The sequence below is a fragment of the Parasteatoda tepidariorum genome, chromosome 1 (assembly GCF_043381705.1).
Source record: "Parasteatoda tepidariorum isolate YZ-2023 chromosome 1, CAS_Ptep_4.0, whole genome shotgun sequence".
Taxonomy (NCBI): domain Eukaryota; kingdom Metazoa; phylum Arthropoda; class Arachnida; order Araneae; family Theridiidae; genus Parasteatoda; species Parasteatoda tepidariorum.
This window is the reverse complement of record NC_092204.1, coordinates 28,812,964-28,823,894: the sequence shown is the minus strand read 5'-3', so window position 1 is coordinate 28,823,894 and position 10,931 is coordinate 28,812,964.

Sequence of the window (10,931 nt, the reverse complement as noted above, 5' to 3'; positions counted from 1 at the left end):
TATATATACATATATATTTCTAAAGAAAGGGATTTATTTCTAAAAAATGTTGATTATGACTTAAAGTCAAAGACATGAGTGAAGCAAGGAAGCGATTTTGAAGCTAACTGAAACTTTTAAGAAATTATACTACATTTCAATAAGAAATTTCTTTTTGGAGCCCTAACACCATTTTTTCACATTCTTCTGTAAAATGACCTCCTGAATTCAAGTAGGATCCCATTGCCAGCTATTTCCTGGCAACTCTTCTGATACATTCTAACAACACCTTGTGATAATTTTGAGACCATAAATTTGATTTGGAAAAAGCAAAGAAAGAAGATTATTTTTACCATCAACCTACCAATGAAGAGCTAGAGAGGTGAAAAAAAAACGAAAATATGAGCAGTTGAAGCTAGGAGGGAGTTTTGAGGTGATTTTCCTAATTAAATAGTAGCAAATAAATAAATAAATGGATAAATAAATTAGTAAATAGTTGGATAGATAAATACGCAAATAAGTAAATAAATGGATAGATAAATAAATGAATAAATAAATAAATAGATAAATAAATAAATAAATAAATAAATAAATAAATAAATAAATGAATAAATAAATCTAATTCANAATAAATAAATAAATAAATAAATAAATAAATAAATAAATGAAAACAATTCGTTTAGCATTTTTGCAATTTCTTAACCCATATTCAACAGATTCTGTTCAGAAAATGAGTGAAAAAAAAGCAATTTAAAAGAAAAAATAATTTGTAAAATTTTTTTGTTTATAATTTATGGAGGGAAATGATAGGGGCAGAAATATTCCCTGAAGCATTCCTGGGTGGAAGTGAAACTGTTTTTTCTTCAATGCCCACCTGGAGAATGGCCTTTCGTCGCACAGGCATGAGTGAAACTATGATTAGAAAAAGTTTTCTAAAATTTCCGATATCGGCTGCAAAAAATAATGACTGAAATTTTAGCTCAACTTATCTAAACCATATAAGGTGACATGTTTAAACAATAAGGAATACGATGATTATCATTCAAAGATTTTAAGTTGATAGATTGATGATGATATGATTTTTTAGAGGCGGCGAAATATTAAAATCGTGTAAAAAAAGATTTTCAATAGCCAATAAAATTGTGGAAAAAAGAATTGCAAAAGCGTTGTATTTATGCATGGTGATATTTATTTTAACACAACCTAAAAGTAGAAATTAAAAAAAAAAGTATGTAGAAATTAAAATAAGTTTATATAAAGTAATATTATTCAACATATAATAAAACTATTATTATACTGGGCTGTGGCAGTCAACCCAAAATAAAAAAAACATTATCGTAAAGAATACCAAGCAATAGCAGTTAACCGTTAAAAAAAGTTCCTGATGTTTTCCGCATGCTTAATCTATAGTAAGAAAAAAAGAACAATAACGTTCAAAAAAATTATCCTTCTACCGTTTAAAAAAATTATCCTACTAACTACTTAAAAATAAAATATTCTCTTATTTTTTTAAGTATTAAATTGTATTAAATTTCGCATATAATCTGTAGGTTAAATTTTTTTAAATAATTTGCGTTTTCTGTCTTTTCATTTTAGCTTCTTGCAAAATGTTGGGAAACTGATGTTGGCCACCTCCTTGTGGTATTACCAGGATGCACGATAAACTGTAAATGGGGGAAAGAAGGAGGTACATGTAGTGAAATGGAAACGAAATTTATTCTAAATCTAAACTAGTTAATATCGTCAGAAATTAAATTACTGTCACAAATGGGCTTATCAAACTAGTCTCCCCTCTAGAAAGGAAACAATTTCCCCCTCAACTGGGAACGCTTGAATTGGGACGTCACCAAAAAATTAACATGAATAAATAGGAAGAAAAAAATCATTTTCTTTGATTTAACGTGAAAAAAATAACAATGAATGGGCCTATTAAAGCATTCATTTTTTATATTGGAATGTGGTAAACATTCAATAAAATTAATAATTTACAGTAATTTTTAAAGAATTTGTTTCCCAACTCTGCATAAAAAATGAATGATTTAATACGCTTATAAAAGCATTAATTTTTTTATATTGGAATGTGGTAAACACTTAAGAAAACTAAAAAATTACAGTAATTTTTAAAGAATTTGTTTCCCAACTCTGCATAAAAAAGGAATGATTTAATACGCTTATAAAAGCATTAATTTTTTTTATATTGGAATGTGGTAAACACTTAAGAAAACTCATAAATTACAGTAATTTTTAAAGAATTTGTTTCCCAACTCTGCATAAAAAATGAATGATTTAATACGCTTATAAAAGCATTAATTTTCTTATATTGGAATGCGGTAAACATTTAAGAAAACTCATAAATTACAGTAATTTTTAAAGAATTTGTTTCCCAACTCTACATAAAAAACCCCCCAACTCTGCATAAAAAATGAATGATTTAATACGCTTATAAGAGCATTAATTTTTTATATTGGAATGTGGTAAACATTTAAGAAAACTCATAAATTATAGTAATTTATGTATATAGAATTTGTTTTCCAACGTAACAGAAAAAATGTTTTTATGGTAGGGGAAAGGGGGTTAGTGTGGACGTGGAGCTAAAGTGAACATATGAAATAATTTTTTGATTTATTGCTCAAATCTTCTTTGTGAGATATCGTAAATTGGCAACACTGGTGTGTACACGTTCATGTGATCATTTCATAATCACACTTTAGTAAATATTTGTAAAAGAATTTTTCTAACTTGCCAAGTAACTGTCGAATTTTATTTCACTCTTTTATTAATATATTTTATTTGCAGAATTTCAACTAAAGGGGATTATATGTAATGAAAGATACTGATTTTTACCTATTTTAATATTGACTTTCGCTCTGTATAGTTTCAATTACCAGGTTTAAGCAAACGTATGTCTTCGTTGTGCTACTGTAGACACATGGTGCCTGGTATAGTGTGATGGACATGCTTTAAGTGGATTTATTTTATTTATAAGTTAGATACTTAAGTTTTATTTTTCATTTTTAAATTACAATGTTATCAAATCGATATAAATAAATTGAAATGACTTTACAACACGCACTCAATAAGAATTAACAACTTTATGCAAGTCAAGTTTTTTTTATTTGTTGTGCATTATATGGTAGACAGGAAATTGTTTTTAGATTTTGTTATGATGATCAATTCTTAAGAAAAAATATAGATGCCCTTCAAAAAATGATCAATAGAAATCAATAAAAAAATGAAATGTACTGATCTGTAAGGGGACATAGAACACTGATATCAGTAGAGTAGATCAGTACAATGGACTGGTCACGATATACGTAGGTCAATACACTGTATTGGTCTAAATCAGTATAATGGACTGGTCTGTAAAGGGAAATGGAACACTGATATCAGTATAATGGACTGGTCTGTACGGAGAAATGGAACACTGATATCAGTAGAATGGACTGGTCTATACGGGAAAATGACACATTGATATCAGTAGAATGGACTGGTCTGTACAAGGAAAAGAGACACTGACATCAAAAGAATGGACTGGTCTGCATTAGTAACATAGACTGGTCTAAGTTAGGGAAAACAATATTGATGTAAGCATATTAGATAGGTTTAAACAGGAAAATGCAACGTTGCTAATCATTTTTTAAATGAAAGATTTAGCTGAATTGGTCATCTGCTCTGTGTGCACCATGGTATAGTTAATTTTCTACCAGCTGCAGCCAATGGAAAATTTACTATAAATTAATAAAATGTAACAGGACATAATGTAAAAAAATACTTATTCAAAGCCTCTAAAGATGTTTTGAATATTTAAAGTTAAACACTGCTTATGTGGAGGGAATAACAAATTATATTCTAAAAAACATACTTCTTTACATGCTATACTTCTCTATACATGCACTATGCTCGTTTTAAATTAAAGTTAAATTTAACTTTTAATTTATTAAATTATAATTCATCGTTTCATAAAAAAGAAAAACTTCTTTTTAGTGAAATGCTGAGTCAATATTTATTCTTTAATAGGCTTAGTTTTAAATTAGTTTCGTTTTGACCATATAGGAATACTTTTCTCAGTTCTACTAAATGACTATTTAAAAAGTTATCAAAATCGTCCACCCATAGCTTGTCCACATTGAGTTATGAGGCAAAACTAACGAAAACAACCTCTTTTTTTTAAAAAAAAAATGTGGAAAACTAAACAACCTAAGTTCAGATATAAGCCAGAGTGCAGTAAAACGTCCAAATTATTGGTAAAAAATACTTCACCAGTTAAAAATTATACTTAATAGGGTATTTTTTTGACAAATTTGAGAAAAATATCCACACTCTTTTCCATTTTTTAAGTTATGTACTCTTTTACTTTATCGCGTTCCAAAAAGGAATTACATAATGTTTAAATTTAAACTTCATTAAAGCGGTTGATTATTCTCTTAATTACTTTGCTCGCACGATATTTTAAGCTAATTAATTTATTCCTCGCTAAGAACTTCAAGTAAAGAATGAGAATGCATGCAACAACTCTCAACATTTTGATTCTCTTAAGAATAAAAATGCACGTTTATTTAAATTTTTTTCTCATGAAAATAAATTGTCTAAACATTCCTTAAAATACTCCTTCGTAAATTTTTTAAAAATCTTTTTTGAATTTTTCCTAAAGGTTTTAAATTGGTCAAATGTAAAATAAAATTTAATCCACTTTATTGGAAGGGAATTTGGAGAATAATGATGTCAGATACTTTTTAAGTTTATAAAAATAATATCTAAATACATGTTCTCTAAAGTGGAATATTTTTAAAAACATGTTTTATTTTTACTTTCAGAGAGCTATTTTTCTCTGTTGGAGCACAGGTTCGCTATTTATTTTACTTTTGAAATCTGTTATCTTTAAAAATATCTGATTTAACTCATTTTAAGGGCAGAAAAAAAGGTGTTTAATGATACGAAAGAAAAAAAGATATTTCATGCGTAAATGAAAAATGACAATAAAAGAACCAAAAATCTGTTATCGTAAAAAATGTTAAAAGCATCCAATATTTATGTTTAATCCTTTTGTATAAATAATTAATGTTTTCGAAATAAGTCATGGCAAAAGAAAGTGAAAATGCTCTAGCGAAAGTGGATTAGTAGCTCCGAAATAGCAGGAAAACTGAGAAGCTATTATATTTCCTTAAAAATAAGTGAAAGAATAAAAAATACACTTCTTTCGCTATAAAATTTCAAGTATTTTTATCAATTTATATAACGACCTTAAAATAAAGCAAATAAAAAATGTTATTCAATATTTGTTCTTTCTTCCACAAAAATGTTTTAACGCATTTTCACCAATTAAATGTTTTATTGTAAGTGAAAAAGAATGATATTTAGTAATAGGTATTTAAACGGATTAACTTTTTTTGTTCGAAAGTTAATTCGAAAAAAATCAGTTGTTATAGGTTTCTAAAAAGTTCATTTTTATCAGAATGGAAAATACTGAATGATGATTTGTAAGCATCATTACAAATATACAAATAAGATAAAAAAATTGAAAAATGATATTAAATGAAGAGAATATTTTTAACGGGATTAAAATATTTTATTTTTGAAAATTCCTAAATTTATAGATTTCTAGGAAATGTTGTTAGCATGATCTAGGCAAGTGATTTTTTTCGTCATCCCTTTGTAGTGCCTCTTTTTTCCGAAACAGTGTTTCGATGTTCAAACATACTTAAATTACCTAAGATGAAATATGGAGATGTCAAAGACAATTTCAAATACACAAACATAAAATGAAACAAAACTCATTTTTACTTCTCATTTGCGTTTCAGGAATTATTCAATTTTAAACATTTCTCTATTCTGTTATTCTGTTTAAAACTGCGTGAAGTTAATAAGATGTTGCATAGAAGTGTTTAAAAGGTTTCAAACTTAAAGTTTTTTTCAAATTTAAAATCTGCATCGAAAGTTGTATTCTTAATTTAGATAGAACTATTTAATGTATAAAATTGGACACATTTATCGGCATATATATTCATTTGCTTATATATATATATATATANAAAAATCGAAAACTTTTTTTTTCTATTTTAAATTGCCATTATAATACATCATAAGATCCATAACTTTCATTTGCTACATTAATATACCCAATACTAAATATCAGGTAAGTGAGCATTCTTAGTGAGGAGATACCAAGTTGCTCCACGTTATGGGCAATTTTTATTAGTGGTAGCAAAATTTAGGCCTACGTGTATTTTTCTCGAACTGGTAAATTTGATTTAAAGTTATTTTGTCCACCACTACGTATAAATAATTTAAAAGTTTATATCAAACATGCGCCAATCAAATTTATAAAGTTCATTGCATACCATAATGTTGCAAAATCAAAATGTTATCACACAATGTTTAATTCATGATGTATGGGATAGGGGCCGCTGCGCGGCCCAGGTACCCAATTTTCTGTTAATAAATGAAATGAAATGAAATTTATAAAGCATCTTGCTGTAAATCTTTCAAAATGAGAGCTAAATTTTAAAAAAATCGAAGTTTAAATTTTTAAATTTTCTTCCACTTTAGAAAATATTTTGTTGGGAGTGGTAGATAGCAGTGGAAGTGGTTTGTTTAGTGTTTTATTTTTTTTATCCATTTAAACTTATATTACACACCACTATATATATATATATATATTTAGTTTATTAATTTGTGCAGTGAATACATAAAGTGCCTTCAAAATCATCACTTAGGAGTTAAGTATTGCACTAGTTGTACAATAAAATGGTTCGAAGAATAAGTAATATTTCGAGTCTTCTTCCAGTCCTGGATGCCAGAATTGGTTGGGTTGCCAACAGTTGTATAATTTAATGCCCTTGAGCTTTATTCCTTAGACGTTCAGTGCTTAAAATAAATAAATAAATAAATACATAAACGGAAACATCCAGAATAATTTTTGATTTTTAATGATCGGATTTTCAGGTACTAGCACTTAATCTTAAGGGTTCAAGAGTCACAACTCTGAACAAAGCTCGAAATGCGTGTTTACGAAAATGGACATAGCTATTCAAGAAAACAGAATTAATTCCGTTTCTTCAACCTCTCTTCTGTTCTTTTTTTAAAAGCACAATGCGAACATTGTTTATGAATCCAAATAAATTCGTAACATGACATCGTCTATTTACATAAAGCCTTTGGTACATTTTATTAAATTGGTCTTTTTTTGAAAGCACTTCAAAAATGAACAGCTGTTTTTACAAGATAGCCGCGGATGTTGAAAGTTTTAATAGTGGTAGTAAATTTGCATTGTAAGAATTCAGAGCTTTTAAAACTAACTTCGATTAATACGAAGACATTGCATGAGAATAGACATTTGGAATATGCTAGCCTCAATCGTTCCCGTTGTAATAATTATCCTTAGGAAAAGTAATTCCGTGTTTAGTTGTAAAATTTGGATTGAAAACCGAAAAGGATTATTTTTTCTAGTGACCATTTTCATAAACAAGCATTTCCAGCTGTGTCCATATTTAAAGGCTTACCGACATTATTAGAACTTAAGACTAAGTGGTCTGAAAGAAATATTTGCCTTTTTAAGACACATGAGGATAGGTGCGAATGTCTAATTAATTAATTTATTTATTTTTACAATGTTTCTAATTTATTCCCTTGGAAAGAAGTTTGAGTTTTTTTTTGGGATCATTTCAATTATCTTTGATGCTCTTCGGTAGAAGGGCACCTTTCAGCGAAACCGTTTCTGTGTAGCAGTCCAATCACACTTCTCAGACGAATGAATGACCAATTCTATCGAGTGGACAAGTTGTTGTTCAGTGGAGCTGAATGAATGCTCCAATTCTCTGATTTTCTTCCCTTCCTCTGATCCTCTTTCGAATCCCTACTTAATAAAGACTCCTCTGAGAAATGTTGTATCGCAAATGAAATCTCACTGCAGAAATCAAGAATAGGCTTCCAAGAAATGTACAGAAATGAATGCTAGAGTAGATTTTTCTAGAATTAATAAATACAAAGTTAAACCTTAGATCAATTTTTTCCCTTATAAATTTTGTTTTCGGTCTGTTATTTCTATGTGAGCTATAAGCTAATATCTATCAACTTTTAAAGCTATGAGAAATACGTATTTTAAAAAATCTTTTTTTTCTAACTCCCATCCGATTGACACTCGTCATTCAGGCATAATTAGAGTAGATTTGTTGACCACTCTTTCAAGAGCACCATATTACGGGTCTACGTTGCGCCCTCTGTAAGGATTGATAGTACAGAGAATGAAAGAACATCCATGCCTTGCCCGGGATTTGGATCCAGGACCCATGTGATGTGAGGACAGCTTTCAGACCACTACACAGTTTGGTCGGCGTATTTGTAAACATTAAAATGCTTGAAAAAGGCTGAACTAAATTAATAACTTAAATATTATGCACCAGGCTGTCTTAACATCTTAAAATAGAAGCCTGGAGGTATTCTGCTTGAATCCCACAACTTTGGTTGCATTTATTTATTTATTGCCACAAGTACATAAGCAGGTTTAGGTGCCCCTTATTAAGTTCGGCTAATAATTCCTTGTTAAGCCGAAAACATATGGTGTCGCGTGAATTTGTTGAGCACAATTCATCGTGAGCAGAATTCGTCGTTCTTACAATTCATCGTGAGCACAATTCGTCGTGGGTGATGCGTATTCTTTCTGTGCAGGTGTATTCTTTCTGTGCAGCTTATAGGTATGTCACATGATGTAAATTATCGGCAACGAAACAGGTAAGTCAATCGTAAGCGCAATCGGATCCTGAACTACCGCAAAAAATTGCTCGAAAACGCTCTTGCGACACAGGAATTGCAGTTGATCGAAATAATAGCAATCGTTTTTCTCCACTGAGAAAAAAATGGCAATAATTAAAAGCAATTCAATCAGATAATTTGCATTTTATGATGTTTCAATTATATGTGATGGCATTTACAAATGTAAATAATAATGATGTCAACGGAGACGGAGAGGATGATCGATCGAAAATTTTCATTGATGAAACAGAACAGTTATAAATGGAGTGTTAAAAGAACATTTATTCAAGAACTTTTAAATTTTAGAACTGCCAAATTATTAAATCAGATAACTTGATTTTATTCTTATTTGATTTGGAGTACTGATATACATTGGTAGCGATACCTCACTTGCCTAGATAGCAACTTTAAAAAAGTAATGTGCCTTACTCCAATATAAACATTTATATTATTAATATATTACGCTAGCATGTTTCTGAAAAATTAATCTTAGCAATGAATCATTGTTGGCACTACTTTTCCTTCTGTGAAAAAAGCAATTGTTATTTAAAGAAGAAGCTAAGCACAAATAGGTTTTTAATAAATATTTGCAACAAATTACTCACTAAGGACTAGACACACATCTTTTACTGTAGAAACTATGGGCGTTTCATAGAGAAAATTGGGGCTTTTTATGATATAAGACCAGTAAAAGTTTCAAACAAAATCTTTTTTTTAAACAAAATGAAAAACAGAAGTTAATAATTTTTTTCTGATCTAAAGTTCGGACACTATGGTAAAATGATTCAAGATTTAAATGGAGCTAATTAAACGTGATAGATAAATTATGAAATTACATACGATAAAACTTCGATACGGCATATTATGATAAATCCGTTTTTACTATAAATTTCTGTCAAAATCCCAACAGTAACGATACAAAAGCTATATGCTCATAACGAGTTAAAAATCACTAGCTCTCAGACAGGATTGTTGTTATGTAAATGAAATTTTCTGTTTCTTAAGAGAGCAATATACTATACAAAAGGACATTTTTATTTACTTCTCGTATAACAGTACAAAAAAGAGAGAAGCGAGAATCGTTTTCTTCGTATAACTTTTATCCATTCTTTTATTAAAACAATGCCTGTACGGCTACATTGTAATCTATCATCTTTGCAACAAAAATACAAATTTATAGCTTTTGTTGTTTCGTAATCTTTTATCTCGGATTATTTAACAGAACAAGATTTCACTAAAATAAACATTCCAATTCCGTCGATTCTTAATTGAATGTCTGACGTCGAACTCTTTGAATTTGCAGCTGGAGTCATTTTAATACAATATTTATCCAATATCTTACACATCTAATCACGTTATAATCGGAAATGAAAGCCCGAAAATAGCGTAGAAAATTGTATTTGTTATTTACTGAATTCACCAGCCTCATCCCAACAAAGCGAACGACGTTTCAATTCAATAGTTTCGAATAATATGAATCGTTCAAGAAGTCAGAAGACAACTATGCAAAACACAATGTTTGTATTCGTGGCTTAAGAAGAATAAACATTGGATCATAGGTGAGATTAAAATGATTGTGAGATAATAAGTCCTCTTCTGTTTAAACTAAATTAGGATTTAATAATATGTCAGGAAAAAAAATCAGCCTTTTTAGGTTTGAGAAGAATGATAATTGTGTCTAATCCAATTTGTTCCTTTCTGTTAGAGATCTCAGTTAATCTACTTTTAAACATTGAATTGAATCTACTCTTTGTGATTATTGTACGCAGAAACGCGAATTAAAATCCAGGATAGAAATTAATTAAATTAAGGTTGAATATAGTAATATATCTGTTGTAAAGCTTGTTATTTATGTTTTTAATTAGTATTTTAAATTTTCTCTGATCATGTGGAGTCGATATGTTGAAATGTTCGATACCTGTTTAAAATTTTCGAAACTAAGGAAATAAATTTAATTGCACGAAATATTGAAATTGAGCAAAATCATTGAAAGAAAAGAGGTGGATATCTCATGCGCAAACTTGCATAAACATCTTATAATAACATGCTTGTTTAGTGGATATTCATGAACTAGATAAACTATTAAAAATAATACTTTATATATTTTTGCACATCTATTAAATTAAATTTTTTATCTTATCAAAAAGTATTTGGTCTTGGAATCTGGGAATCAAGAGGATAACTTATCAGCAATTTATTTATTG